Consider the following 23,876-nt stretch of genomic DNA (forward strand, 5'->3'; position numbering starts at 1 on the left):
ATTTTAACGAGCAGCAATCTCCAACATATGTTTTTGGAGCGAAAGAGCTCAAAACAAGTGGAGATCCGCGTGCGTGGGGTCAAAATCTGCCACAGGTCCGGGCTTGGTTGGGTGGTCGGGGTTTCCTGGGGACAGGCGGCACATGCCGCCTTCCCAGCAGTCAGTTGCAAGAAAATCCATGCAACAGATGAGCCTGCGGGAGGAAGCCCAGCATGCAACAGACCTGCAACAAAGACTTCCACAAGCATGGGCTCGTCCGGGATTTGAACCCGGGACCCCTCGCACCCAAAGCGAGAATCATACCCCTAGACCAACGAGCCAGCGACGGAGGCAAGGGCTGCGAGGCACCTGGCTCAGCGCCACCATTTGGCACAGGCTGCAGCAAAAACAAGATCTGACACTGGAGTCCAAAGAGGCAGGAGGAGTCGAGCGTGGCCGCGCGACAGAAAGAGAAGAGGAACAGAGCGGTGAAAAGGCCAGCCAGCCAAAGACGCCTCGCACCTTCCTGGAGAAGTCGAGCCATGGCAGTCCACCACGAGCAAAGAAAGAGCTTCCTCGGCGCGATCATCAAGTCCCATTCGCAAAAAAGGCTGCGAGGCGGCGGAAACGAGCAAGACCCTTGTTGAGAAGCACCCGTGGGTACGTGACACGGATTGGAGTGCCCTCGAGCAAGACCATTGCAAAAGCGCACTGCCACGTGTGGAGAGAGGGGCACACGAGGCACACACCAGCGAGGGCTCGTCCGGGATTTGAACCCGGGACCTCTCGCACCCGAAGCGAGAATCATACCCCTAGACCAACGAGCCAACGTTTGGTGCGTGCCGTGCAGCAGCGTCGATTCTCTCACCTTTGTAGGCTCGGCCACAAGCAGCAGCCGGAGCGGTTTAGCTAACAGGGGGAGGGCAAAAGGAGATGAGCACTCTGGTTCCCCCGCAGAGAAAGAGTGGGGCTCGTCCGGGATTTGAACCCGGGACCTCTCGCACCCTGAGCGAGAATCATACCCCTAGACCAACGAGCCAGCGACAGAGCGGCGCTTTGCAATTTGTATGGCGTAGCCAGCACTGCCAACTGAAGCACCTGCCTGGCATCTCCAGAGAAAAGCGTGGCTCTCTCATGGAACATCCACAGGGAAAAAAAAAAAGTCCCTGAGAGACGCATGCGAATTTTAACGAGCAGCAGTCTCCAACATATGTTTTTGGAGCGAAAGAGCTCAAAACAAGTGGAGATCCGCGTGCGTGGGGTCAAAATCTGCCACAGGTCCGGGCTTGGTTGGGTGGTCGGGGTTTCCTGGGGACGGGCGGCACATGCCGCCTTCCCAGCAGTCAGTTGCAAGAAAATCCATGCAACAGATGAGCCTGCGGGAGGAAGCCCAGCATGCAACAGACCTGCAACAAAGACTTCCACAAGCATGGGCTCGTCCGGGATTTGAACCCGGGACCTCTCGCACCCAAAGCGAGAATCATACCCCTAGACCAACGAGCCAGCGACGGAGGCAAGGGCTGCGAGGCACCTGGCTCAGCGCCACCATTTGGCACAGGCTGCAGCAAAAACAAGATCTGACACTGGAGTCCAAAGAGGCAGGAGGAGTCGAGCGTGGCCGCGCGACAGAAAGAGAAGAGGAACAGAGCGGTGAAAAGGCCAGCCAGCCAAAGACGCCTCGCACCTTCCTGGAGAAGTCGAGCCATGGCAGTCCACCACGAGCAAAGAAAGAGCTTCCTCGGCGCGATCATCAAGTCCCATTCGCAAAAAAGGCTGCGAGGCGGCGGAAACGAGCAAGACCCTTGTTGAGAAGCACCCGTGGGTACGTGACACGGATTGGAGTGCCCTCGAGCAAGACCATTGCAAAAGCGCACTGCCACGTGTGGAGAGAGGGGCACACGAGGCACACACCAGCGAGGGCTCGTCCGGGATTTGAACCCGGGACCTCTCGCACCCGAAGCGAGAATCATACCCCTAGACCAACGAGCCAACGTTTGGTGCGTGCCGTGCAGCAGCGTCGATTCTCTCACCTTTGTAGGCTCGGCCACAAGCAGCAGCCGGAGCGGTTTAGCTAACAGGGGGAGGGCAAAAGGAGATGAGCACTCTGGTTCCCCCACAGAGAAAGAGTGGGGCTCGTCCGGGATTTGAACCCGGGACCTCTCGCACCCTAAGCGAGAATCATACCCCTAGACCAACGAGCCAGCGACAGAGCGGCGCTTTGCAATTTGTATGGCGTAGCCAGCACTGCCAACTGAAGCACCTGCCTGGCATCTCCAGAGAAAAGCGTGGCTCTCTCATGGAACATCCACAGGGAAAAAAAAAAAGTCCCTGAGAGACGCATGCGAATTTTAACGAGCAGCAATCTCCAACATATGTTTTTGGAGCGAAAGAGCTCAAAACAAGTGGAGATCCGCGTGCGTGGGGTCAAAATCTGCCACAGGTCCGGGCTTGGTTGGGTGGTCGGGGTTTCCTGGGGACGGGCGGCACCTGCCGCCTTCCCAGCAGTCAGTTGCAAGAAAATCCATGCAACAGATGAGCCTGCGGGAGGAAGCCCAGCATGCAACAGACCTGCAACAAAGACTTCCACAAGCATGGGCTCGTCCGGGATTTGAACCCGGGACCTCTCGCACCCAAAGCGAGAATCATACCCCTAGACCAACGAGCCAGCGACGGAGGCAAGGGCTGCGAGGCACCTGGCTCAGCGCCACCATTTGGCACAGGATGCAGCAAAAACAAGATCTGACACTGGAGTCCAAAGAGGCAGGAGGAGTCGAGCGTGGCCACGCGACAGAAAGAGAAGAGGAACAGAGCGGTGAAAAGGCCAGCCAGCCAAAGACGCCTCGCACCTTCCTGGAGAAGTCGAGCCATGGCAGTCCACCACGAGCAAAGAAAGAGCTTCCTCGGCGCGATCATCAAGTCCCATTCGCAAAAAAGGCTGCGAGGCGGCGGAAACGAGCAAGACCCTTGTTGAGAAGCACCCGTGGGTACGTGACACGGATTGGAGTGCCCTCGAGCAAGACCATTGCAAAAGCGCACTGCCACGTGTGGAGAGAGGGGCACACGAGGCACACACCAGCGAGGGCTCGTCCGGGATTTGAACCCGGGACCTCTCGCACCCGAAGCGAGAATCATACCCCTAGACCAACGAGCCAACGTTTGGTGCGTGCCGTGCAGCAGCGTCGATTCTCTCACCTTTGTAGGCTCGGCCACAAGCAGCAGCCGGAGCGGTTTAGCTAACAGGGGGAGGGCAAAAGGAGATGAGCACTCTGGTTCCCCCGCAGAGAAAGAGTGGGGCTCGTCCGGGATTTGAACCCGGGACCTCTCGCACCCTAAGCGAGAATCATACCCCTAGACCAACGAGCCAGCGACAGAGCGGCGCTTTGCAATTTGTATGGCGTAGCCAGCACTGCCAAGTGAAGCACCTGCCTGGCATCTCCAGAGAAAAGCGTGGCTCTCTCATGGAACATCCACAGGGAAAAAAAAAAAGTCCCTGAGAGACGCATGCGAATTTTAACGAGCAGCAATCTCCAACATATGTTTTTGGAGCGAAAGAGCTCAAAACAAGTGGAGATCCGCGTGCGTGGGGTCAAAATCTGCCACAGGTCCGGGCTTGGTTGGGTGGTCGGGGTTTCCTGGGGACGGGCGGCACATGCCGCCTTCCCAGCAGTCAGTTGCAAGAAAATCCATGCAACAGATGAGCCTGCGGGAGGAAGCCCAGCATGCAACAGACCTGCAACAAAGACTTCCACAAGCATGGGCTCGTCCGGGATTTGAACCCGGGACCTCTCGCACCCAAAGCGAGAATCATACCCCTAGACCAACGAGCCAGCGACGGAGGCAAGGGCTGCGAGGCACCTGGCTCAGCGCCACCATTTGGCACAGGCTGCAGCAAAAACAAGATCTGACACTGGAGTCCAAAGAGGCAGGAGGAGTCGAGCGTGGCCGCGCGACAGAAAGAGAAGAGGAACAGAGCGGTGAAAAGGCCAGCCAGCCAAAGACGCCTCGCACCTTCCTGGAGAAGTCGAGCCATGGCAGTCCACCATGAGCAAAGAAAGAGCTTCCTCGGCGCGATCATCAAGTCCCATTCGCAAAAAAGGCTGCGAGGCGGCTGAAACGAGCAAGACCCTTGTTGAGAAGCACCCGTGGGTACGTGACACGGATTGGAGTGCCCTCGAGCAAGACCATTGCAAAAGCGCACTGCCACGTGTGGAGAGAGGGGCACACGAGGCACACACCAGCGAGGGCTCGTCCGGGATTTGAACCCGGGACCTCTCGCACCCGTAGCGAGAATCATACCCCTAGACCAACGAGCCAAAGTTTGGTGCGTGCCGTGCAGCAGCGTCGATTCTCTCACCTTTGTAGGCTCGGCCACAAGCAGCAGCCAGAGCGGTTTAGCTAACAGGGGGAGGGCAAAAGGAGATGAGCACTCTGGTTCCCCCGCAGAGAAAGAGTGGGGCTCGTCCGGGATTTGAACCCGGGACCTCTCGCACCCTAAGCGAGAATCATACCCCTAGACCAACGAGCCAGCGACAGAGCGGCCCTTTGCAATTTGTATGGCGTAGCCAGCACTGCCAACTGAAGCACCTGCCTGGCATCTCCAGAGAAAAGCATGGCTCTCTCATGGAACATCCACAGGGAAAAAAAAAAAGTCCCTGAGAGACGCATGCGAATTTTAACGAGCAGCAATCTCCAACATATGTTTTTGGAGCGAAAGAGCTCAAAACAAGTGGAGATCCGCGTGCGTGGGGTCAAAATCTGCCACAGGTCCGGGCTTGGTTGGGTGGTCGGGGTTTCCTGGGGACGGGCGGCACATGCCGCCTTCCCAGCAGTCAGTTGCAAGAAAATCCATGCAACAGATGAGCCTGCGGGAGGAAGCCCAGCATGCAACAGACCTGCAACAAAGACTTCCACAAGCATGGGCTCGTCCGGGATTTGAACCCGGGACCTCTCGCACCCAAAGCGAGAATCATACCCCTAGACCAACGAGCCAGCGATGGAGGCAAGGGCTGCGAGGCACCTGGCTCAGCGCCACCATTTGGCACAGGCTGCAGCAAAAACAAGATCTGACACTGGAGTCCAAAGAGGCAGGAGGAGTCGAGCGTGGCCGCGCGACAGAAAGAGAAGAGGAACAGAGCGGTGAAAAGGCCAGCCAGCCAAAGACGCCTCGCACCTTCCTGGAGAAGTCGAGCCATGGCAGTCCACCACGAGCAAAGAAAGAGCTTCCTCGGTGCGATCATCAAGTCCCATTCGCAAAAAAGGCTGCGAGGCGGCGGAAACGAGCAAGACCCTTGTTGAGAAGCACCCGTGGGTACGTGACACGGATTGGAGTGCCCTCGAGCAAGACCATTGCAAAAGCGCACTGCCACGTGTGGAGAGAGGGGCACACGAGGCACACACCAGCGAGGGCTCGTCCGGGATTTGAACCCGGGACCTCTCGCACCCGAAGCGAGAATCATACCCCTAGACCAACGAGCCAACGTTTGGTGCGTGCCGTGCAGCAGCGTCGATTCTCTCACCTTTGTAGGCTCGGCCACAAGCAGCAGCCGGAGCGGTTTAGCTAACAGGGGGAGGGCAAAAGGAGATGAGCACTCTGGTTCCCCCGCAGAGAAAGAGTGGGGCTCGTCCGGGATTTGAACCCGGGACCTCTCGCACCCTAAGCGAGAATCATACCCCTAGACCAACGAGCCAGCGACAGAGCGGCGCTTTGCAATTTGTATGGCGTAGCCAGCACTGCCAACTGAAGCACCTGCCTGGCATCTCCAGAGAAAAGCGTGGCTCTCTCATGGAACATCCACAGGGAAAAAAAAAAAGTCCCTGAGAGACGCATGCGAATTTTAACGAGCAGCAATCTCCAACATATGTTTTTGGAGCGAAAGAGCTCAAAACAAGTGGAGATCCGCGTGCTTGGGGTCAAAATCTGCCACAGGTCCGGGCTTGGTTGGGTGGTCGGGGTTTCCTGGGGACGGGCGGCACATGCCGCCTTCCCAGCAGTCAGTTGCAAGAAAATCCATGCAACAGATGAGCCTGCGGGAGGAAGCCCAGCATGCAACAGACCTGCAACAAAGACTTCCACAAGCATGGGCTCGTCCGGGATTTGAACCCGGGACCTCTCGCACCCAAAGCGAGAATCATACCCCTAGACCAACGAGCCAGCGACGGAGGCAAGGGCTGCGAGGCACCTGGCTCAGCGCCACCATTTGGCACAGGCTGCAGCAAAAACAAGATCTGACACTGGAGTCCAAAGAGGCAGGAGGAGTCGAGCGTGGCCGCGCGACAGAAAGAGAAGAGGAACAGAGCGGTGAAAAGGCCAGCCAGCCAAAGACGCCTCGCACCTTCCTGGAGAAGTCGAGCCATGGCAGTCCACCACGAGCAAAGAAAGAGCTTCCTCGGCGCGATCATCAAGTCCCATTCGCAAAAAAGGCTGCGAGGCGGCGGAAACGAGCAAGACCCTTGTTGAGAAGCACCCGTGGGTACGTGACACGGATTGGAGTGCCCTCGAGCAAGACCATTGCAAAAGCGCACTGCCACGTGTGGAGAGAGGGGCACACGAGGCACACACCAGCGAGGGCTCGTCCGGGATTTGAACCCGGGACCTCTCGCACCCGAAGCGAGAATCATACCCCTAGACCAACGAGCCAACGTTTGGTGCGTGCCGTGCAGCAGCGTCGATTCTCTCACCTTTGTAGGCTCGGCCACAAGCAGCAGCCGGAGCGGTTTAGCTAACAGTGGGAGGGCAAAAGGAGATGAGCACTCTGGTTCCCCCGCAGAGAAAGAGTGGGGCTCGTCCGGGATTTGAACCTGGGACCTCTCGCACCCTAAGCAAGAATCATACCCCTAGACCAACGAGCCAGCGACAGAGCGGCGCTTTGCAATTTGTATGGCGTAGCCAGCACTGCCAACTGAAGCACCTGCCTGGCATCTCCAGAGAAAAGCGTGGCTCTCTCATGGAACATCCACAGGGAAAAAAAAAAAGTCCCTGAGAGACGCATGCGAATTTTAACGAGCAGCAATCTCCAACATATGTTTTTGGAGCGAAAGAGCTCAAAACAAGTGGAGATCCGCGTGCGTGGGGTCAAAATCTGCCACAGGTCCGGGCTTGGTTGGGTGGTCGGGGTTTCCTGGGGACGGGCGGCACATGCCGCCTTCCCAGCAGTCAGTTGCAAGAAAATCCATGCAACAGATGAGCCTGCGGGAGGAAGCCCAGCATGCAACAGACCTGCAACAAAGACTTCCACAAGCATGGGCTCGTCCGGGATTTGAACCCGGGACCACTCGCACCCAAAGCGAGAATCATACCCCTAGACCAACGAGCCAGCGACGGAGGCAAGGGCTGCGAGGCACCTGGCTCAGCGCCACCATTTGGCACAGGCTGCAGCAAAAACAAGATCTGACACTGGAGTCCAAAGAGGCAGGAGGAGTCGAGCGTGGCCGCGCGACAGAAAGAGAAGAGGAACAGAGCGGTGAAAAGGCCAGCCAGCCAAAGACGCCTCGCACCTTCCTGGAGAAGTCGAGCCATGGCAGTCCACCACGAGCAAAGAAAGAGCTTCCTCGGCGCGATCGGGCTTGGTTGGGTGGTCGGGGTTTCCTGGGGACGGGCGGCACATGCCGCCTTCCCAGCAGTCAGTTGCAAGAAAATCCATGCAACAGATGAGCCTGCGGGAGGAAGCCCAGCATGCAACAGACCTGCAACAAAGACTTCCACAAGCATGGGCTCGTCCAGGATTTGAACCCGGGACCTCTCGCACCCAAAGCGAGAATCATATCCCTAGACCAACGAGCCAGCGACGGAGGCAAGGGCTGCGAGGCACCTGGCTCAGCGCCACCATTTGGCACAGGCTGCAGCAAAAACAAGATCTGACACTGGAGTCCAAAGAGGCAGGAGGAGTCGAGCGTGGCCGCGCGACAGAAAGAGAAGAGGAACAGAGCGGTGAAAAGGCCAGCCAGCCAAAGACGCCTCGCACCTTCCTGGAGAAGTCGAGCCATGGCAGTCCACCACGAGCAAAGAAAGAGCTTCCTCGGCGCGATCATCAAGTCCCATTCGCAAAAAAGGCTGCGAGGCGGCAGAAACAAGCAAGACCCTTGTTGAGAAGCACCCGTGGGTACGTGACACGGATTGGAGTGCCCTCGAGCAAGACCATTGCAAAAGCGCACTGCCACGTGTGGAGAGAGGGGCACACGAGGCACACACCAGCGAGGGCTCGTCCGGGATTTGAACCCGGGACCTCTCGCACCCGAAGCGAGAATCATACCCCTAGACCAACGAGCCAACGTTTGGTGCGTGCCGTGCAGCAGCGTCGATTCTCTCACCTTTGTAGGCTCGGCCACAAGCAGCAGCCGGAGCGGTTTAGCTAACAGGGGGAGGGCAAAAGGAGATGAGCACTCTGGTTACCCCGCAGAGAAAGAGTGGTGCTAGTCCGGGATTTGAACCCGGGACCTCTCGCACCCTAAGCGAGAATCATACCCCTAGACCAACGAGCCAGCGACAGAGCGGTGCTTTGCAATTTGTATGGCGTAGCCAGCACTGCCAACTGAAGCACCTGCCTGGCATCTCCAGAGAAAAGCGTGGCTCTCTCATGGAACATTCACAGGGAAAAAAAAAAAGTCCCTGAGAGACGCATGCGAATTTTAACGAGCAGCAATCTCCAACATATGTTTTTGGAGCGAAAGAGCTCAAAACAAGTGGAGATCCGCGTGCGTGGGGTCAAAATCTGCCACAGGTCCGGGCTTGGTTGGGTGGTCGGGGTTTCCTGGGGACGGGCGGCACATGCCGCCTTCCCAGCAGTCAGTTGCAAGAAAATCCATGCAACAGATGAGCCTGCGGGAGGAAGCCCAGCAACAAAAACCTGCAACAAAGACTTCCACAAGCATGGGCTCGTCCGGGATTTGAACCCGGGACCTCTCGCACCCAAAGCGAGAATCATACCCCTAGACCAACGAGCCAGCAACGGAGGCAAGGGCTGCGAGGCACCTGGCTCAGCGCCACCATTTGGCACAGGCTGCAGCAAAAACAAGATCTGACACTGGAGTCCAAAGAGGCAGGAGGAGTCGAGCGTGGCCGCGCGACAGAAAGAGAAGAGGAACAGAGCGGTGAAAAGGCCAGCCAGCCAAAGACGCCTCGCACCTTCCAGGAGAAGTCGAGCCATGGCAGTCCACCACGAGCAAAGAAAGAGCTTCCTCGGCGCGATCGGGCTTGGTTGGGTGGTCGGGGTTTCCTGGGGACGGGCGGCACATGCCGCCTTCCCAGCAGTCAGTTGCAAGAAAATCCATGCAACAGATGAGCCTGCGGGAGGAAGCCCAGCATGCAACAGACCTGCAACAAAGACTTCCACAAGCATGGGCTCGTCCAGGATTTGAACCCGGGACCTCTCGCACCCAAAGCGAGAATCATATCCCTAGACCAACGAGCGAGCGACAGAGGCAAGGGCTGCGAGGCACCTGGCTCAGCGCCACCATTTGGCACAGGCTGCAGCAAAAACAAGATCTGACACTGGAGTCCAAAGAGGCAGGAGGAGTCGAGCGTGGCCGCGCGACAGAAAGAGAAGAGGAACAGAGCGGTGAAAAGGCCAGCCAGCCAAAGACGCCTCGCACCTTCCTGGAGAAGTCGAGCCATGGCAGTCCACCACGAGCAAAGAAAGAGCTTCCTCGGCGCGATCATCAAGTCCCATTCGCAAAAAAGGCTGCGAGGCGGCGGAAACGAGCAAGACCCTTGTTGAGAAGCACCCGTGGGTACGTGACACGGATTGGAGTGCCCTCGAGCAAGACCATTGCAAAAGCGCACTGCCACGTGTGGAGAGAGGGGCACACGAGGCACACACCAGCGAGGGCTCGTCCGGGATTTGAACCCGGGACCTCTCGCACCCGTAGCGAGAATCATACCCCTAGACCAACGAGCCAACGTTTGGTGCGTGCCGTGCAGCAGCGTCGATTCTCTCACCTTTGTAGGCTCGGCCACAAGCAGCAGCCAGAGCGGTTTAGCTAACAGGGGGAGGGCAAAAGGAGATGAGCACTCTGGTTCCCCCGCAGAGAAAGAGTGGGGCTCGTCCGGGATTTGAACCCGGGACCTCTCGCACCCTAAGCGAGAATCATACCCCTAGACCAACGAGCCAGCGACAGAGTGGCGCTTTGCAATTTGTATGGCGTAGCCAGCACTGCCAACTGAAGCACCTGCCTGGCATCTCCAGAGAAAAGCATGGCTCTCTCATGGAACATCCACAGGGAAAAAAAAAAAGTCCCTGAGAGACGCATGCGAATTTTAACGAGCAGCAATCTCCAACATATGTTTTTGGAGCGAAAGAGCTCAAAACAAGTGGAGATCCGCGTGCGTGGGGTCAAAATCTGCCACAGGTCCGGGCTTGGTTGGGTGGTCGGGGTTTCCTGGGGACGGGCGGCACATGCCGCCTTCCCAGCAGTCAGTTGCAAGAAAATCCATGCAACAGATGAGCCTGCGGGAGGAAGCCCAGCATGCAACAGACCTGCAACAAAGACTTCCACAAGCATGGGCTCGTCCGGGATTTGAACCCGGGACCTCTCGCACCCAAAGCGAGAATCATACCCCTAGACCAACGAGCCAGCGACGGAGGCAAGGGCTGCGAGGCACCTGGCTCAGCGCCACCATTTGGCACAGGCTGCAGCAAAAACAAGATCTGACACTGGAGTCCAAAGAGGCAGGAGGAGTCGAGCGTGGCCGCGCGACAGAAAGAGAAGAGGAACAGAGCGGTGAAAAGGCCAGCCAGCCAAAGACGCCTCGCACCTTCCTGGAGAAGTCGAGCCATGGCAGTCCACCACGAGCAAAGAAAGAGCTTCCTCGGCGCGATCATCAAGTCCCATTCGCAAAAAAGGCTGCGAGGCGGCGGAAACGAGCAAGACCCTTTTTGAGAAGCACCCGTGGGTACGTGACACGGATTGGAGTGCCCTCGAGCAAGACCATTGCAAAAGCGCACTGCCACGTGTGGAGAGAGGGGCACACGAGGCACACACCAGCGAGGGCTCGTCCGGGATTTGAACCCGGGACCTCTCGCACCCGAAGCGAGAATCATACCCCTAGACCAACGAGCCAACGTTTGGTGCGTGCAGTGCAGCAGCGTCGATTCTCTCACCTTTGTAGGCTCGGCCACAAGCAGCAGCCGGAGCGGTTTAGCTAACAGGGGGAGGGCAAAAGGAGATGAGCACTCTGGTTCCCCCGCAGAGAAAGAGTGGGGCTCGTCCGGGATTTGAACCCGGGACCTCTCGCACCCTAAGCGAGAATCATACCCCTAGACCAACGAGCCAGCGACAGAGCGGCGCTTTGCAATTTGTATGGCGTAGCCAGCACTGCCAACTGAAGCACCTGCCTGGCATCTCCAGAGAAAAGCGTGGCTCTCTCATGGAACATCCACAGGGAAAAAAAAAAAGTCCCTGAGAGACGCATGCGAATTTTAACGAGCAGCAATCTCCAACATATGTTTTTGGAGCGAAAGAGCTCAAAACAAGTGGAGATCCGCGTGCATGGGGTCAAAATCTGCCACAGGTCCGGGCTTGGTTGGGTGGTCGGGGTTTCCTGGGGACGGGCGGCACATGCCGCCTTCCCAGCAGTCAGTTGCAAGAAAATCCATGCAACAGATGAGCCTGCGGGAGGAAGCCCAGCATGCAACAGACCTGCAACAAAGACTTCCACAAGCATGGGCTCGTCCGGGATTTGAACCCGGGACCTCTCGCACCCAAAGCGAGAATCATACCCCTAGACCAACGAGCCAGCGACGGAGGCAAGGGCTGCGAGGCACCTGGCTCAGCGCCACCATTTGGCACAGGCTGCAGCAAAAACAAGATCTGACACTGGAGTCCAAAGAGGCAGGAGGAGTCGAGCGTGGCCGCGCGACAGAAAGAGAAGAGGAACAGAGCGGTGAAAAGGCCAGCCAGCCAAAGACGCCTCGCACCTTCCTGGAGAAGTCGAGCCATGGCAGTCCACCACGAGCAAAGAAAGAGCTTCCTCGGCGCGATCGGGCTTGGTTGGGTGGTCGGGGTTTCCTGGGGACGGGCGGCACATGCCGCCTTCCCAGCAGTCAGTTGCAAGAAAATCCATGCAACAGATGAGCCTGCGGGAGGAAGCCCAGCATGCAACAGACCTGCAACAAAGACATCCACAAGCATGGGCTCGTGCAGGATTTGAACCCGGGACCTCTCGCACCCAAAGCGAGAATCATATCCCTAGACCAACGAGCCAGCGACGGAGGCAAGGGCTGCGAGGCACCTGGCTCAGCGCCACCATTTGGCACAGGCTGCAGCAAAAACAAGATCTGACACTGGAGTCCAAAGAGGCAGGAGGAGTCGAGCGTGGCCGCGCGACAGAAAGAGAAGAGGAACAGAGCGGTGAAAAGGCCAGCCAGCCAAAGACGCCTCGCACCTTCCTGGAGAAGTCGAGCCATGGCAGTCCACCACGAGCAAAGAAAGAGCTTCCTCGGCGCGATCATCAAGTCCCATTCGCAAAAAAGGCTGCGAGGCGGCGGAAACGAGCAAGACCCTTGTTGAGAAGCACCCGTGGGTACGTGACACGGATTGGAGTGCCCTCGAGCAAGACCATTGCAAAAGCGCACTGCCACGTGTGGAGAGAGGGGCACACGAGGCACACACCAGCGAGGGCTCGTCCGGGATTTGAACCCGGGACCTCTCGCACCCGTAGCGAGAATCATACCCCTAGACCAACGAGCCAACGTTTGGTGCGTGCCGTGCAGCAGCGTCGATTCTCTCACCTTTGTAGGCTCGGCCACAAGCAGCAGCCAGAGCGGTTTAGCTAACAGGGGGAGGGCAAAAGGAGATGAGCACTCTGTTTCCCCCGCAGAGAAAGAGTGGGGCTCGTCCGGGATTTGAACCCGGGACCTCTCGCACCCTAAGCGAGAATCATACCCCTAGACCAACGAGCCAGCGACAGAGCGGCGCTTTGCAATTTGTATGGCGTAGCCAGCACTGCCAACTGAAGCACCTGCCTGGCATCTCCAGAGAAAAGCGTGGCTCTCTCATGGAACATCCACAGGGAAAAAAAAAAAGTCCCTGAGAGACGCATGCGAATTTTAACGAGCAGCAATCTCCAACATATGTTTTTGGAGCGAAAGAGCTCAAAACAAGTGGAGATCCGCGTGCATGGGGTCAAAATCTGCCACAGGTCCGGGCTTGGTTGGGTGGTCGGGGTTTCCTGGGGACGGGCGGCACATGCCGCCTTCCCAGCAGTCAGTTGCAAGAAAATCCATGCAACAGATGAGCCTGCGGGAGGAAGCCCAGCATGCAACAGACCTGCAACAAAGACTTCCACAAGCATGGGCTCGTCCGGGATTTGAACCCGGGACCTCTCGCACCCAAAGCGAGAATCATACCCCTAGACCAACGAGCCAGCGACGGAGGCAAGGGCTGCGAGGCACCTGGCTCAGCGCCACCATTTGGCACAGGCTGCAGCAAAAACAAGATCTGACACTGGAGTCCAAAGAGGCAGGAGGAGTCGAGCGTGGCCGCGCGACAGAAAGAGAAGAGGAACAGAGCGGTGAAAAGGCCAGCCAGCCAAAGACGCCTCGCACCTTCCTGGAGAAGTCGAGCCATGGCAGTCCACCACGAGCAAAGAAAGAGCTTCCTCGGCGCGATCGGGCTTGGTTGGGTGGTCGGGGTTTCCTGGGGACGGGCGGCACATGCCGCCTTCCCAGCAGTCAGTTGCAAGAAAATCCATGCAACAGATGAGCCTGCGGGAGGAAGCCCAGCATGCAACAGACCTGCAACAAAGACATCCACAAGCATGGGCTCGTGCAGGATTTGAACCCGGGACCTCTCGCACCCAAAGCGAGAATCATATCCCTAGACCAACGAGCCAGCGACGGAGGCAAGGGCTGCGAGGCACCTGGCTCAGCGCCACCATTTGGCACAGGCTGCAGCAAAAACAAGATCTGACACTGGAGTCCAAAGAGGCAGGAGGAGTCGAGCGTGGCCGCGCGACAGAAAGAGAAGAGGAACAGAGCGGTGAAAAGGCCAGCCAGCCAAAGACGCCTCGCACCTTCCTGGAGAAGTCGAGCCATGGCAGTCCACCACGAGCAAAGAAAGAGCTTCCTCGGCGCGATCATCAAGTCCCATTCGCAAAAAAGGCTGCGAGGCGGCGGAAACGAGCAAGACCCTTGTTGAGAAGCACCCGTGGGTACGTGACACGGATTGGAGTGCCCTCGAGCAAGACCATTGCAAAAGCGCACTGCCACGTGTGGAGAGAGGGGCACACGAGGCACACACCAGCGAGGGCTCGTCCGGGATTTGAACCCGGGACCTCTCGCACCCGTAGCGAGAATCATACCCCTAGACCAACGAGCCAACGTTTGGTGCGTGCCGTGCAGCAGCGTCGATTCTCTCACCTTTGTAGGCTCGGCCACAAGCAGCAGCCAGAGCGGTTTAGCTAACAGGGGGAGGGCAAAAGGAGATGAGCACTCTGTTTCCCCCGCAGAGAAAGAGTGGGGCTCGTCCGGGATTTGAACCCGGGACCTCTCGCACCCTAAGCGAGAATCATACCCCTAGACCAACGAGCCAGCGACAGAGCGGCGCTTTGCAATTTGTATGGCGTAGCCAGCACTGCCAACTGAAGCACCTGCCTGGCATCTCCAGAGAAAAGCATGGCTCTCTCATGGAACATCCACAGGGAAAAAAAAAAAGTCCCTGAGAGACGCATGCGAATTTTAACGAGCAGCAATCTCCAACATATGTTTTTGGAGCGAAAGAGCTCAAAACAAGTGGAGATCCGCGTGCGTGGGGTCAAAATCTGCCACAGGTCCGGGCTTGGTTGGGTGGTCGGGGTTTCCTGGGGACGGGCGGCACATGCCGCCTTCCCAGCAGTCAGTTGCAAGAAAATCCATGCAACAGATGAGCCTGCGGGAGGAAGCCCAGCATGCAACAGACCTGCAACAAAGACTTCCACAAGCATGGGCTCGTCCGGGATTTGAACCCGGGACCTCTCGCACCCAAAGCGAGAATCATACCCCTAGACCAACGAGCCAGCGACGGAGGCAAGGGCTGCGAGGCACCTGGCTCAGCGCCACCATTTGGCACAGGCTGCAGCAAAAACAAGATCTGACACTGGAGTCCAAAGAGGCAGGAGGAGTCGAGCGTGGCCGCGCGACAGAAAGAGAAGAGGAACAGAGCGGTGAAAAGGCCAGCCAGCCAAAGACGCCTCGCACCTTCCTGGAGAAGTCGAGCCATGGCAGTCCACCACGAGCAAAGAAAGAGCTTCCTCGGCGCGATCATCAAGTCCCATTCGCAAAAAAGGCTGCGAGGCGGCGGAAACGAGCAAGACCCTTGTTGAGAAGCACCCGTGGGTACGTGACACGGATTGGAGTGCCCTCGAGCAAGACCATTGCAAAAGCGCACTGCCACGTGTGGAGAGAGGGGCACACGAGGCACACACCAGCGAGGGCTCGTCCGGGATTTGAACCCGGGACCTCTCGCACCCGTAGCGAGAATCATACCCCTAGACCAACGAGCCAACGTTTGGTGCGTGCCGTGCAGCAGCGTCGATTCTCTCACCTTTGTAGGCTCGGCCACAAGCAGCAGCCAGAGCGGTTTAGCTAACAGGGGGAGGGCAAAAGGAGATGAGCACTCTGTTTCCCCCGCAGAGAAAGAGTGGGGCTCGTCCGGGATTTGAACCCGGGACCTCTCGCACCCTAAGCGAGAATCATACCCCTAGACCAACGAGCCAGCGACAGAGCGGCCCTTTGCAATTTGTATGGCGTAGCCAGCACTGCCAACTGAAGCACCTGCCTGGCATCTCCAGAGAAAAGCATGGCTCTCTCATGGAACATCCACAGGGAAAAAAAAAAAGTCCCTGAGAGACGCATGCGAATTTTAACGAGCAGCAATCTCCAACATATGTTTTTGGAGCGAAAGAGCTCAAAACAAGTGGAGATCCGCGTGCGTGGGGTCAAAATCTGCCACAGGTCCGGGCTTGGTTGGGTGGTCGGGGTTTCCTGGGGACGGGCGGCACATGCCGCCTTCCCAGCAGTCAGTTGCAAGAAAATCCATGCAACAGATGAGCCTGCGGGAGGAAGCCCAGCATGCAACAGACCTGCAACAAAGACTTCCACAAGCATGGGCTCGTCCGGGATTTGAACCCGGGACCTCTCGCACCCAAAGCGAGAATCATACCCCTAGACCAACGAGCCAGCGACGGAGGCAAGGGCTGCGAGGCACCTGGCTCAGCGCCACCATTTGGCACAGGCTGCAGCAAAAACAAGATCTGACACTGGAGTCCAAAGAGGCAGGAGGAGTCGAGCGTGGCCGCGCGACAGAAAGAGAAGAGGAACAGAGCGGTGAAAAGGCCAGCCAGCCAAAGACGCCTCGCACCTTCCTGGAGAAGTCGAGCCATGGCAGTCCACCACGAGCAAAGAAAGAGCTTCCTCGGTGCGATCATCAAGTCCCATTCGCAAAAAAGGCTGCGAGGCGGCGGAAACGAGCAAGACCCTTGTTGAGAAGCACCCGTGGGTACGTGACACGGATTGGAGTGCCCTCGAGCAAGACCATTGCAAAAGCACACTGCCACGTGTGGAGAGAGGGGCACACACCAGCGAGGGCTCGTCCGGGATTTGAACCCTGGACCTCTCGCACCCGAAGCGAGAATCATACCCCAAGACCAACGAGCCAACGTTTGGTGTGTGCCGTGCAGCAGCGTCGATTCTCTCACCTTTGTAGGCTCGGCCACAAGCAGCAGCCGGAGCGGTTTAGCTAACAGGGGGAGGGCAAAAGGAGATGAGCACTCTGGTTCCCCCGCAGAGAAAGAGTGGGGCTCGTCCGGGATTTGAACCCAGGACCTCTCGCACCCTAAGCGAGAATCATACCCCTAGACCAACGAGCCAGCGACAGAGCGGTGCTTTGCAATTTGTATGGCGTAGCCAGCACTGCCAACTGAAGCACCTGCCTGGCATCTCCAGAGAAAAGCGTGGCTCTCTCATGGAACATCCACAGGGAAAAAAAAAAAGTCCCTGAGAGACGCATGCGAATTTTAACGAGCAGCAATCTCCAACATATGTTTTTGGAGCGAAAGAGCTCAAAACAAGTGGAGATCCGCGTGCGTGGGGTCAAAATCTGCCACAGGTCCGGGCTTGGTTGGGTGGTCGGGGTTTCCTGGGGACGGGCGGCACATGCCGCCTTCCCAGCAGTCAGTTGCAAGAAAATCCATGCAAAAGATGAGCCTGCGGGAGGAAGCCCAGCATGCAACAGACCTGCAACAAAGACTTCCACAAGCATGGGCTCGTCCGGGATTTGAACCCGGGACCTCTCGCACCCAAAGCGAGAATCATACCCCTAGACCAACGAGCCAGCGACGGAGGCAAGGGCTGCGAGGCACCTGGCTCAGCGCCACCATTTGGCACAGGCTGCAGCAAAAACAAGATCTGACACTGGAGTCCAAAGAGGCAGGAGGAGTCGAGCGTGGCCGCGCGACAGAAAGAGAAGAGGAACAGAGCGGTGAAAAGGCCAGCCAGCCAAAGACGCCTCGCACCTTCCTGGAGAAGTCGAGCCATGGCAGTCCACCACGAGCAAAGAAAGAGCTTCCTCGGCGCGATCATCAAGTCCCATTCGCAAAAAAGGCTGCGAGGCGGCGGAAACGAGCAAGACCCTTGTTGAGAAGCACCCGTGGGTACGTGACACGGATTGGAGTGCCCTCGAGCAAGACCATTGCAAAAGCGCACTGCCACGTGTGGAGAGAGGGGCACACGAGGCACACACCAGCGAGGGCTCGTCCGGGATTTGAACCCGGGACCTCTCGCACCCGAAGCGAGAATCATACCCCTAGACCAACGAGCCAACGTTTGGTGCGTGCCGTGCAGCAGCGTCGATTCTCTCACCTTTGTAGGCTCGGCCACAAGCAGCAACCGGTGCGGTTTAGCTAACAGGGGGAAGGCAAAAGGAGATGAGCACTCTGGTTCCCCCGCAGAGAAAGAGTGGGGCTCGTCCGGGATTTAGAACCCGGGACCTCTCGCACCCTAAGCGAGAATCATACCCCTAGACCAACGAGCCAGCGACAGAGCAGCGCTTTGCAATTTGTATGGCGTAGCCAGCACTGCCAACTGAAGCACCTGCCTGGCATCTCCAGAGAAAAGCGTGGCTCTCTCATGGAACATCCACAGGGAAAAAAAAAAAGTCCCTGAGAGACGCATGCGAATTTTAACGAGCAGCAATCTCCAACATATGTTTTTGGAGCGAAAGAGCTCAAAACAAGTGGAGATCCGCGTGCGTGGGGTCAAAATCTGCCACAGGTCCGGGCTTGGTTGGGTGGTCGGGGTTTCCTGGGGACGGGCGGCACATGCCGCCTTCCCAGCAGTCAGTTGCAAGAAAATCCATGCAACAGATGAGCCTGCGGGAGGAAGCCCAGCATGCAACAGACCTGCAACAAAGACTTCCACAAGCATGGGCTCGTCCGGGATTTGAACCCGGGACCTCTCGCACCCAAAGCGAGAATCATACCCCTAGACCAACGAGCCAGCGACGGAGGCAAGGGCTGCGAGGCACCTGGCTCAGCGCCACCATTTGGCACAGGCTGCAGCAAAAACAAGATCTGACACTGGAGTCCAAAGAGGCAGGAGGAGTCGAGCGTGGCCGCGCGACAGAAAGAGAAGAGGAACAGAGCGGTGAAAAGGCCAGCCAGCCAAAGACGCCTCGCACCTTCCTGGAGAAGTCGAGCCATGGCAGTCCACCACGAGCAAAGAAAGAGCTTCCTCGGCGCGATCATCAAGTCCCATTCGCAAAAAAGGCTGCGAGGCGGCGGAAACGAGCAAGACCCTTGTTGAGAAGCACCCGTGGGTACGTGACACGGATTGGAGTGCCCTCGAGCAAGACCATTGCAAAAGCGCACTGCCACGTGTGGAGAGAGGGGCACACAAGGCACACACCAGCGAGGGCTCGTCCGGGATTTGAACCCGGGACCTCTCGCACGCGAAGCGAGAATCATACCCCTAGACCAACGAGCCAACGTTTGGTGCGTGCTGTGCAGCAGCGTCGATTCTCTCACCTTTGTAGGCTCGGCCACAAGCAGCAGCCGGAGCGGTTTAGCTAACAGGGGGAGGGCAAAAGGAGATGAGCACTCTGGTTCCCCCGCAGAGAAAGAGTGGGGCTCGTCCGGGATTTAGAACCCGGGACCTCTCGCACCCTAAGCGAGAATCATACCCCTAGACCAACGAGCCAGCGACAGAGCGGCACTTTGCAATTTGTATGGCGTAGCCAGCACTGCCAACTGAAGCACCTGCCTGGCATCTCCAGAGAAAAGCGTGGCTCTCTCATGGAACATCCACAGGGAAAAAAAAAAAGTCCCTGAGAGACGCATGCGAATTTTAACGAGCAGCAATCTCCAACATATGTTTTTGGAGCGAAAGAGCTCAAAACAAGTGGAGATCCGCGTGCGTGGGGTCAAAATCTGCCACAGGTCCGGGCTTGGTTGGGTGGTCGGGGTTTCCTGGGGACGGGCGGCACATGCCGCCTTCCCAGCAGTCAGTTGCAAGAAAATCCATGCAACAGATGAGCCTGCGGGAGGAAGCCCAGCATGCAACAGACCTGCAACAAAGACTTCCACAAGCATGGGCTCGTCTGAGATTTGAACCCGGGACCTCTCGCACCCAAAGCGAGAATCATACCCCTAGACCAACGAGCCAGCGACGGAAGCAAGGGCTGCGAGGCACCTGGCTCAGCGCCACCATTTGGCACAGGCTGCAGCAAAAACAAGATCTGACACTGGAGTCCAAAGAGGCAGGAGGAGTCGAGCGTGGCCACGCGACAGAAAGAGAAGAGGAACAGAGCGGTGAAAAGGCCAGCCAGCCAAAGACGCCTCGCACCTTCCTGGAGAAGTCGAGCCATGGCAGTCCACCACGAGCAAAGAAAGAGCTTCCTCGGCGCGATCATCAAGTCCCATTCGCAAAAAAGGCTGCGAGGCGGCGGAAACGAGCAAGACCCTTGTTGAGAAGCACCCGTGGGTACGTGACACGGATTGGAGTGCCCTCGAGCAAGACCATTGCAAAAGCGCACTGCCACGTGTGGAGAGAGGGGCACACGAGGCACACACCAGCGAGGGCTCGTCCGGGATTTGAACCCGGGACCTCTCGCACCCGAAGCGAGAATCATACCCCTAGACCAACGAGCCAACGTTTGGTGCGTGCCGTGCAGCAGCGTCGATTCTCTCACCTTTGTAGGCTCGGCCACAAGCAGCAACCGGAGAGGTTTAGCTAACAGGGGGAGGGCAAAAGGAGATGAGCACTCTGGTTCCCCCGCAGAGAAAGAGTGGGGCTCGTCCGGGATTTGAACCCGGGACCTCTCGCACCCTAAGCGAGAATCATACCCCTAGACCAACGAGCCAGCGACAGAGCGGCGCTTTGCAATTTGTATGGCGTAGCCAGCACTGCCAACTGAAGCACCTGCCTGGCATCTCCAGAGAAAAGCGTGGCTCTCTCATGGAACATCCACAGGGAAAAAAAAAAAGTCCCTGAGAGACGCATGCGAATTTTAACGAGCAGCAATCTCCAACATATGTTTTTGGAGCGAAAGAGCTCAAAACAAGTGGAGATCCGCGTGCGTGGGGTCAAAATCTGCCACAGGTCCGGGCTTGGTTGGGTGGTCGGGGTTTCCTGGGGACGGGCAGCACATGCCGCCTTCCCAGCAGTCAGTTGCAAGAAAATCCATGCAACAGATGAGCCTGCGGGAGGAAGCCCAGCATGCAACAGACCTGCAACAAAGACTTCCACAAGCATGGGCTCGTCCGGGATTTGAACCCGGGACCTCTCGCACCCAAAGCGAGAATCATACCCCTAGACCAACGAGCCAGCGACGGAGGCAAGGGCTGCGAGGCACCTGGCTCAGCGCCACCATTTGGCACAGGCTGCAGCAAAAACAAGATCTGACACTGGAGTCCAAAGAGGCAGGAGGAGTCGAGCGTGGCCGCGCGACAGAAAGAGAAGAGGAACAGAGCGGTGAAAAGGCCAGCCAGCCAAAGACGCCTCGCACCTTCCTGGAGAAGTCGAGCCATGGCAGTCCACCACGAGCAAAGAAAGAGCTTCCTCGGCGCGATCATCAAGTCCCATTCGCAAAAAAGGCTGCGAGGCGGCGGAAACGAGCAAGACCCTTGTTGAGAAGCACCCATGGGTACGTGACACGGATTGGAGTGCCCTCGAGCAAGACCATTGCAAAAGCGCACTGCCACGTGTGGAGAGAGGGGCACACGAGGCACACACCAGCGAGGGCTCGTCCGGGATTTGAACCCGGGACCTCTCGCACCCGAAGCGAGAATCATACCCCTAGACCAACGAGCCAACGTTTGGTGCGTGCCGTGCAGCAGCGTCGATTCTCTCACCTTTGTAGGCTCGGCCACAAGCAGCAACCGGTGCGGTTTAGCTAACAGGGGGAAGGCAAAAGGAGATGAGCACTCTGGTTCCCCCGCAGAGAAAGAGTGGGGCTCGTCCGGGATTTAGAACCCGGGACCTCTCGCACCCTAAGCGAGAATCATACCCCTAGACCAACGAGCCAGCGACAGAGCAGCGCTTTGCAATTTGTATGGCGTAGCCAGCACTGCCAACTGAAGCACCTGCCTGGCATCTCCAGAGAAAAGCGTGGCTCTCTCATGGAACATCCACAGGGAAAAAAAAAAAGTCCCTGAGAGACGCATGCGAATTTTAACGAGCAGCAATCTCCAACATATGTTTTTGGAGCGAAAGAGCTCAAAACAAGTGGAGATCCGCGTGCGTGGGGTCAAAATCTGCCACAGGTCCGGGCTTGGTTGGGTGGTCGGGGGGCACATGCCGCCTTCCCAGCAGTCAGTTGCAAGAAAATCCATGCAACAGATGAGCCTGCGGGAGGAAGCCCAGCATGCAACAGACCTGCAACAAAGACTTCCACAAGCATGGGCTCGTCCGGGATTTGAACCCGGGACCTCTCGCACCCAAAGCGAGAATCATACCCCTAGACCAACGAGCCAGCGACGGAGGCAAGGGCTGCGAGGCACCTGGCTCAGCGCCACCATTTGGCACAGGCTGCAGCAAAAACAAGATCTGACACTGGAGTCCAAAGAGGCAGGAGGAGTCGAGCGTGGCCGCGCGACAGAAAGAGAAGAGGAACAGAGCGGTGAAAAGGCCAGCCAGCCAAAGACGCCTCGCACCTTCCTGGAGAAGTCGAGCCATGGCAGTCCACCACGAGCAAAGAAAGAGCTTCCTCGGCGCGATCATCAAGTCCCATTCGCAAAAAAGGCTGCGAGGCGGCGGAAACGAGCAAGACCCTTGTTGAGAAGCACCCGTGGGTACGTGACACGGATTGGAGTGCCCTCGAGCAAGACCATTGCAAAAGCGCACTGCCACGTGTGGAGAGAGGGGCACACGAGGCACACACCAGCGAGGGCTCGTCCGGGATTTGAACCCGGGACCTCTCGCACGCGAAGCGAGAATCATACCCCTAGACCAACGAGCCAACGTTTGGTGCGTGCTGTGCAGCAGCGTCGATTCTCTCACCTTTGTAGGCTCGGCCACAAGCAGCAGCCGGAGCGGTTTAGCTAACAGGGGGAGGGCAAAAGGAGATGAGCACTCTGGTTCCCCCGCAGAGAAAGAGTGGGGCTCGTCCGGGATTTAGAACCCGGGACCTCTCGCACCCTAAGCGAGAATCATACCCCTAGACCAACGAGCCAGCGACAGAGCGGCACTTTGCAATTTGTATGGCGTAGCCAGCACTGCCAACTGAAGCACCTGCCTGGCATCTCCAGAGAAAAGCGTGGCTCTCTCATGGAACATCCACAGGGAAAAAAAAAAAGTCCCTGAGAGACGCATGCGAATTTTAACGAGCAGCAATCTCCAACATATGTTTTTGGAGCGAAAGAGCTCAAAACAAGTGGAGATCCGCGTGCGTGGGGTCAAAATCTGCCACAGGTCCGGGCTTGGTTGGGTGGTCGGGGTTTCCTGGGGACGGGCGGCACATGCCGCCTTCCCAGCAGTCAGTTGCAAGAAAATCCATGCAACAGATGAGCCTGCGGGAGGAAGCCCAGCATGCAACAGACCTGCAACAAAGACTTCCACAAGCATGGGCTCGTCTGGGATTTGAACCCGGGACCTCTCGCACCCAAAGCGAGAATCATACCCCTAGACCAACGAGCCAGCGACGGAAGCAAGGGCTGCGAGGCACCTGGCTCAGCGCCACCATTTGGCACAGGCTGCAGCAAAAACAAGATCTGACACTGGAGTCCAAAGAGGCAGGAGGAGTCGAGCGTGGCCACGCGACAGAAAGAGAAGAGGAACAGAGCGGTGAAAAGGCCAGCCAGCCAAAGACGCCTCGCACCTTCCTGGAGAAGTCGAGCCATGGCAGTCCACCACGAGCAAAGAAAGAGCTTCCTCGGCGCGATCATCAAGTCCCATTCGCAAAAAAGGCTGCGAGGCGGCGGAAACGAGCAAGACCCTTGTTGAGAAGCACCCGTGGGTACGTGACACGGATTGGAGTGCCCTCGAGCAAGACCATTGCAAAAGCGCACTGCCACGTGTGGAGAGAGGGGCACACGAGGCACACACCAGCGAGGGCTCGTCCGGGATTTGAACCCGGGACCTCTCGCACCCGAAGCGAGAATCATACCCCTAGACCAACGAGCCAACGTTTGGTGCGTGCCGTGCAGCAGCGTCGATTCTCTCACCTTTGTAGGCTCGGCCACAAGCAGCAACCGGAGCGGTTTAGCTAACAGGGGGAGGGCAAAAGGAGATGAGCACTCTGGTTCCCCCGCAGAGAAAGAGTGGGGCTCGTCCGGGATTTGAACCCGGGACCTCTCGCACCCTAAGCGAGAATCATACCCCTAGACCAACAAGCCAGCGACAGAGCGGCGCTTTGCAATTTGTATGGCGTAGCCAGCACTGCCAACTGAAGCACCTGCCTGGCATCTCCAGAGAAAAGCGTGGCTCTCTCAT

At 57.6% G+C, this 23,876-nt stretch overlaps 57 non-coding genes across 57 annotated transcripts; all 57 read right to left on the reverse strand.

The window, feature by feature from the left end:
• Nucleotides 1–248: 248 nt before the first annotated feature.
• On the reverse strand, nucleotides 249–320 carry TRNAP-UGG (transfer RNA proline (anticodon UGG)). Its single transcript has one exon. It is a non-coding gene; the product is annotated as a tRNA-Pro (tRNA).
• Nucleotides 321–734: 414 nt separating this feature from the next.
• Nucleotides 735–806, reverse strand: TRNAP-CGG (transfer RNA proline (anticodon CGG)). Its single transcript has one exon. It is a non-coding gene; the product is annotated as a tRNA-Pro (tRNA).
• Nucleotides 807–946: 140 nt separating this feature from the next.
• On the reverse strand, nucleotides 947–1,018 carry TRNAP-AGG (transfer RNA proline (anticodon AGG)). Its single transcript has one exon. It is a non-coding gene; the product is annotated as a tRNA-Pro (tRNA).
• Nucleotides 1,019–1,410: 392 nt separating this feature from the next.
• Nucleotides 1,411–1,482, reverse strand: TRNAP-UGG (transfer RNA proline (anticodon UGG)). The gene has a single exon. It is a non-coding gene; the product is annotated as a tRNA-Pro (tRNA).
• A 414-nt stretch (nucleotides 1,483–1,896) lies between these two features.
• Nucleotides 1,897–1,968, reverse strand: TRNAP-CGG (transfer RNA proline (anticodon CGG)). Its single transcript has one exon. It is a non-coding gene; the product is annotated as a tRNA-Pro (tRNA).
• A 140-nt stretch (nucleotides 1,969–2,108) lies between these two features.
• Nucleotides 2,109–2,180, reverse strand: TRNAP-AGG (transfer RNA proline (anticodon AGG)). The gene has a single exon. It is a non-coding gene; the product is annotated as a tRNA-Pro (tRNA).
• Nucleotides 2,181–2,572: 392 nt separating this feature from the next.
• TRNAP-UGG (transfer RNA proline (anticodon UGG)) lies at nucleotides 2,573–2,644 on the reverse strand. Its single transcript has one exon. It is a non-coding gene; the product is annotated as a tRNA-Pro (tRNA).
• A 414-nt stretch (nucleotides 2,645–3,058) lies between these two features.
• Nucleotides 3,059–3,130, reverse strand: TRNAP-CGG (transfer RNA proline (anticodon CGG)). Its single transcript has one exon. It is a non-coding gene; the product is annotated as a tRNA-Pro (tRNA).
• A 140-nt stretch (nucleotides 3,131–3,270) lies between these two features.
• Nucleotides 3,271–3,342, reverse strand: TRNAP-AGG (transfer RNA proline (anticodon AGG)). Its single transcript has one exon. It is a non-coding gene; the product is annotated as a tRNA-Pro (tRNA).
• A 392-nt stretch (nucleotides 3,343–3,734) lies between these two features.
• TRNAP-UGG (transfer RNA proline (anticodon UGG)) lies at nucleotides 3,735–3,806 on the reverse strand. Its single transcript has one exon. It is a non-coding gene; the product is annotated as a tRNA-Pro (tRNA).
• A 414-nt stretch (nucleotides 3,807–4,220) lies between these two features.
• TRNAP-CGG (transfer RNA proline (anticodon CGG)) lies at nucleotides 4,221–4,292 on the reverse strand. The gene has a single exon. It is a non-coding gene; the product is annotated as a tRNA-Pro (tRNA).
• A 140-nt stretch (nucleotides 4,293–4,432) lies between these two features.
• On the reverse strand, nucleotides 4,433–4,504 carry TRNAP-AGG (transfer RNA proline (anticodon AGG)). The gene has a single exon. It is a non-coding gene; the product is annotated as a tRNA-Pro (tRNA).
• Nucleotides 4,505–4,896: 392 nt separating this feature from the next.
• On the reverse strand, nucleotides 4,897–4,968 carry TRNAP-UGG (transfer RNA proline (anticodon UGG)). The gene has a single exon. It is a non-coding gene; the product is annotated as a tRNA-Pro (tRNA).
• A 414-nt stretch (nucleotides 4,969–5,382) lies between these two features.
• On the reverse strand, nucleotides 5,383–5,454 carry TRNAP-CGG (transfer RNA proline (anticodon CGG)). The gene has a single exon. It is a non-coding gene; the product is annotated as a tRNA-Pro (tRNA).
• Nucleotides 5,455–5,594: 140 nt separating this feature from the next.
• Nucleotides 5,595–5,666, reverse strand: TRNAP-AGG (transfer RNA proline (anticodon AGG)). The gene has a single exon. It is a non-coding gene; the product is annotated as a tRNA-Pro (tRNA).
• A 392-nt stretch (nucleotides 5,667–6,058) lies between these two features.
• TRNAP-UGG (transfer RNA proline (anticodon UGG)) lies at nucleotides 6,059–6,130 on the reverse strand. The gene has a single exon. It is a non-coding gene; the product is annotated as a tRNA-Pro (tRNA).
• A 414-nt stretch (nucleotides 6,131–6,544) lies between these two features.
• TRNAP-CGG (transfer RNA proline (anticodon CGG)) lies at nucleotides 6,545–6,616 on the reverse strand. Its single transcript has one exon. It is a non-coding gene; the product is annotated as a tRNA-Pro (tRNA).
• A 140-nt stretch (nucleotides 6,617–6,756) lies between these two features.
• On the reverse strand, nucleotides 6,757–6,828 carry TRNAP-AGG (transfer RNA proline (anticodon AGG)). Its single transcript has one exon. It is a non-coding gene; the product is annotated as a tRNA-Pro (tRNA).
• Nucleotides 6,829–7,220: 392 nt separating this feature from the next.
• On the reverse strand, nucleotides 7,221–7,292 carry TRNAP-UGG (transfer RNA proline (anticodon UGG)). Its single transcript has one exon. It is a non-coding gene; the product is annotated as a tRNA-Pro (tRNA).
• Nucleotides 7,293–7,687: 395 nt separating this feature from the next.
• TRNAP-UGG (transfer RNA proline (anticodon UGG)) lies at nucleotides 7,688–7,759 on the reverse strand. Its single transcript has one exon. It is a non-coding gene; the product is annotated as a tRNA-Pro (tRNA).
• A 414-nt stretch (nucleotides 7,760–8,173) lies between these two features.
• On the reverse strand, nucleotides 8,174–8,245 carry TRNAP-CGG (transfer RNA proline (anticodon CGG)). Its single transcript has one exon. It is a non-coding gene; the product is annotated as a tRNA-Pro (tRNA).
• A 138-nt stretch (nucleotides 8,246–8,383) lies between these two features.
• TRNAP-AGG (transfer RNA proline (anticodon AGG)) lies at nucleotides 8,384–8,457 on the reverse strand. The gene has a single exon. It is a non-coding gene; the product is annotated as a tRNA-Pro (tRNA).
• A 390-nt stretch (nucleotides 8,458–8,847) lies between these two features.
• Nucleotides 8,848–8,919, reverse strand: TRNAP-UGG (transfer RNA proline (anticodon UGG)). Its single transcript has one exon. It is a non-coding gene; the product is annotated as a tRNA-Pro (tRNA).
• Nucleotides 8,920–9,800: 881 nt separating this feature from the next.
• TRNAP-CGG (transfer RNA proline (anticodon CGG)) lies at nucleotides 9,801–9,872 on the reverse strand. Its single transcript has one exon. It is a non-coding gene; the product is annotated as a tRNA-Pro (tRNA).
• A 140-nt stretch (nucleotides 9,873–10,012) lies between these two features.
• TRNAP-AGG (transfer RNA proline (anticodon AGG)) lies at nucleotides 10,013–10,084 on the reverse strand. The gene has a single exon. It is a non-coding gene; the product is annotated as a tRNA-Pro (tRNA).
• A 392-nt stretch (nucleotides 10,085–10,476) lies between these two features.
• On the reverse strand, nucleotides 10,477–10,548 carry TRNAP-UGG (transfer RNA proline (anticodon UGG)). Its single transcript has one exon. It is a non-coding gene; the product is annotated as a tRNA-Pro (tRNA).
• Nucleotides 10,549–10,962: 414 nt separating this feature from the next.
• On the reverse strand, nucleotides 10,963–11,034 carry TRNAP-CGG (transfer RNA proline (anticodon CGG)). The gene has a single exon. It is a non-coding gene; the product is annotated as a tRNA-Pro (tRNA).
• Nucleotides 11,035–11,174: 140 nt separating this feature from the next.
• On the reverse strand, nucleotides 11,175–11,246 carry TRNAP-AGG (transfer RNA proline (anticodon AGG)). The gene has a single exon. It is a non-coding gene; the product is annotated as a tRNA-Pro (tRNA).
• A 392-nt stretch (nucleotides 11,247–11,638) lies between these two features.
• On the reverse strand, nucleotides 11,639–11,710 carry TRNAP-UGG (transfer RNA proline (anticodon UGG)). Its single transcript has one exon. It is a non-coding gene; the product is annotated as a tRNA-Pro (tRNA).
• An 881-nt stretch (nucleotides 11,711–12,591) lies between these two features.
• TRNAP-CGG (transfer RNA proline (anticodon CGG)) lies at nucleotides 12,592–12,663 on the reverse strand. Its single transcript has one exon. It is a non-coding gene; the product is annotated as a tRNA-Pro (tRNA).
• A 140-nt stretch (nucleotides 12,664–12,803) lies between these two features.
• On the reverse strand, nucleotides 12,804–12,875 carry TRNAP-AGG (transfer RNA proline (anticodon AGG)). Its single transcript has one exon. It is a non-coding gene; the product is annotated as a tRNA-Pro (tRNA).
• Nucleotides 12,876–13,267: 392 nt separating this feature from the next.
• Nucleotides 13,268–13,339, reverse strand: TRNAP-UGG (transfer RNA proline (anticodon UGG)). The gene has a single exon. It is a non-coding gene; the product is annotated as a tRNA-Pro (tRNA).
• An 881-nt stretch (nucleotides 13,340–14,220) lies between these two features.
• TRNAP-CGG (transfer RNA proline (anticodon CGG)) lies at nucleotides 14,221–14,292 on the reverse strand. Its single transcript has one exon. It is a non-coding gene; the product is annotated as a tRNA-Pro (tRNA).
• A 140-nt stretch (nucleotides 14,293–14,432) lies between these two features.
• On the reverse strand, nucleotides 14,433–14,504 carry TRNAP-AGG (transfer RNA proline (anticodon AGG)). Its single transcript has one exon. It is a non-coding gene; the product is annotated as a tRNA-Pro (tRNA).
• A 392-nt stretch (nucleotides 14,505–14,896) lies between these two features.
• TRNAP-UGG (transfer RNA proline (anticodon UGG)) lies at nucleotides 14,897–14,968 on the reverse strand. Its single transcript has one exon. It is a non-coding gene; the product is annotated as a tRNA-Pro (tRNA).
• Nucleotides 14,969–15,382: 414 nt separating this feature from the next.
• TRNAP-CGG (transfer RNA proline (anticodon CGG)) lies at nucleotides 15,383–15,454 on the reverse strand. Its single transcript has one exon. It is a non-coding gene; the product is annotated as a tRNA-Pro (tRNA).
• Nucleotides 15,455–15,594: 140 nt separating this feature from the next.
• Nucleotides 15,595–15,666, reverse strand: TRNAP-AGG (transfer RNA proline (anticodon AGG)). The gene has a single exon. It is a non-coding gene; the product is annotated as a tRNA-Pro (tRNA).
• Nucleotides 15,667–16,058: 392 nt separating this feature from the next.
• TRNAP-UGG (transfer RNA proline (anticodon UGG)) lies at nucleotides 16,059–16,130 on the reverse strand. The gene has a single exon. It is a non-coding gene; the product is annotated as a tRNA-Pro (tRNA).
• Nucleotides 16,131–16,747: 617 nt separating this feature from the next.
• Nucleotides 16,748–16,819, reverse strand: TRNAP-AGG (transfer RNA proline (anticodon AGG)). Its single transcript has one exon. It is a non-coding gene; the product is annotated as a tRNA-Pro (tRNA).
• A 392-nt stretch (nucleotides 16,820–17,211) lies between these two features.
• On the reverse strand, nucleotides 17,212–17,283 carry TRNAP-UGG (transfer RNA proline (anticodon UGG)). The gene has a single exon. It is a non-coding gene; the product is annotated as a tRNA-Pro (tRNA).
• A 414-nt stretch (nucleotides 17,284–17,697) lies between these two features.
• TRNAP-CGG (transfer RNA proline (anticodon CGG)) lies at nucleotides 17,698–17,769 on the reverse strand. Its single transcript has one exon. It is a non-coding gene; the product is annotated as a tRNA-Pro (tRNA).
• A 140-nt stretch (nucleotides 17,770–17,909) lies between these two features.
• Nucleotides 17,910–17,982, reverse strand: TRNAP-AGG (transfer RNA proline (anticodon AGG)). The gene has a single exon. It is a non-coding gene; the product is annotated as a tRNA-Pro (tRNA).
• A 392-nt stretch (nucleotides 17,983–18,374) lies between these two features.
• TRNAP-UGG (transfer RNA proline (anticodon UGG)) lies at nucleotides 18,375–18,446 on the reverse strand. The gene has a single exon. It is a non-coding gene; the product is annotated as a tRNA-Pro (tRNA).
• A 414-nt stretch (nucleotides 18,447–18,860) lies between these two features.
• TRNAA-CGC (transfer RNA alanine (anticodon CGC)) lies at nucleotides 18,861–18,932 on the reverse strand. The gene has a single exon. It is a non-coding gene; the product is annotated as a tRNA-Ala (tRNA).
• Nucleotides 18,933–19,072: 140 nt separating this feature from the next.
• Nucleotides 19,073–19,145, reverse strand: TRNAP-AGG (transfer RNA proline (anticodon AGG)). Its single transcript has one exon. It is a non-coding gene; the product is annotated as a tRNA-Pro (tRNA).
• Nucleotides 19,146–19,537: 392 nt separating this feature from the next.
• On the reverse strand, nucleotides 19,538–19,609 carry TRNAP-UGG (transfer RNA proline (anticodon UGG)). Its single transcript has one exon. It is a non-coding gene; the product is annotated as a tRNA-Pro (tRNA).
• Nucleotides 19,610–20,023: 414 nt separating this feature from the next.
• On the reverse strand, nucleotides 20,024–20,095 carry TRNAP-CGG (transfer RNA proline (anticodon CGG)). The gene has a single exon. It is a non-coding gene; the product is annotated as a tRNA-Pro (tRNA).
• Nucleotides 20,096–20,235: 140 nt separating this feature from the next.
• Nucleotides 20,236–20,307, reverse strand: TRNAP-AGG (transfer RNA proline (anticodon AGG)). The gene has a single exon. It is a non-coding gene; the product is annotated as a tRNA-Pro (tRNA).
• A 392-nt stretch (nucleotides 20,308–20,699) lies between these two features.
• Nucleotides 20,700–20,771, reverse strand: TRNAP-UGG (transfer RNA proline (anticodon UGG)). Its single transcript has one exon. It is a non-coding gene; the product is annotated as a tRNA-Pro (tRNA).
• A 414-nt stretch (nucleotides 20,772–21,185) lies between these two features.
• On the reverse strand, nucleotides 21,186–21,257 carry TRNAP-CGG (transfer RNA proline (anticodon CGG)). Its single transcript has one exon. It is a non-coding gene; the product is annotated as a tRNA-Pro (tRNA).
• A 140-nt stretch (nucleotides 21,258–21,397) lies between these two features.
• Nucleotides 21,398–21,470, reverse strand: TRNAP-AGG (transfer RNA proline (anticodon AGG)). The gene has a single exon. It is a non-coding gene; the product is annotated as a tRNA-Pro (tRNA).
• Nucleotides 21,471–21,846: 376 nt separating this feature from the next.
• On the reverse strand, nucleotides 21,847–21,918 carry TRNAP-UGG (transfer RNA proline (anticodon UGG)). The gene has a single exon. It is a non-coding gene; the product is annotated as a tRNA-Pro (tRNA).
• A 414-nt stretch (nucleotides 21,919–22,332) lies between these two features.
• Nucleotides 22,333–22,404, reverse strand: TRNAA-CGC (transfer RNA alanine (anticodon CGC)). Its single transcript has one exon. It is a non-coding gene; the product is annotated as a tRNA-Ala (tRNA).
• Nucleotides 22,405–22,544: 140 nt separating this feature from the next.
• TRNAP-AGG (transfer RNA proline (anticodon AGG)) lies at nucleotides 22,545–22,617 on the reverse strand. The gene has a single exon. It is a non-coding gene; the product is annotated as a tRNA-Pro (tRNA).
• Nucleotides 22,618–23,009: 392 nt separating this feature from the next.
• Nucleotides 23,010–23,081, reverse strand: TRNAP-UGG (transfer RNA proline (anticodon UGG)). Its single transcript has one exon. It is a non-coding gene; the product is annotated as a tRNA-Pro (tRNA).
• A 414-nt stretch (nucleotides 23,082–23,495) lies between these two features.
• Nucleotides 23,496–23,567, reverse strand: TRNAP-CGG (transfer RNA proline (anticodon CGG)). The gene has a single exon. It is a non-coding gene; the product is annotated as a tRNA-Pro (tRNA).
• A 140-nt stretch (nucleotides 23,568–23,707) lies between these two features.
• Nucleotides 23,708–23,779, reverse strand: TRNAP-AGG (transfer RNA proline (anticodon AGG)). The gene has a single exon. It is a non-coding gene; the product is annotated as a tRNA-Pro (tRNA).
• Between the last annotated feature and the right edge of the window lie 97 nt (nucleotides 23,780–23,876).

This window comes from Ranitomeya variabilis, chromosome 4 (assembly GCF_051348905.1).
Source record: "Ranitomeya variabilis isolate aRanVar5 chromosome 4, aRanVar5.hap1, whole genome shotgun sequence".
NCBI classification, from domain to species: Eukaryota; Metazoa; Chordata; class Amphibia; order Anura; family Dendrobatidae; genus Ranitomeya; species Ranitomeya variabilis.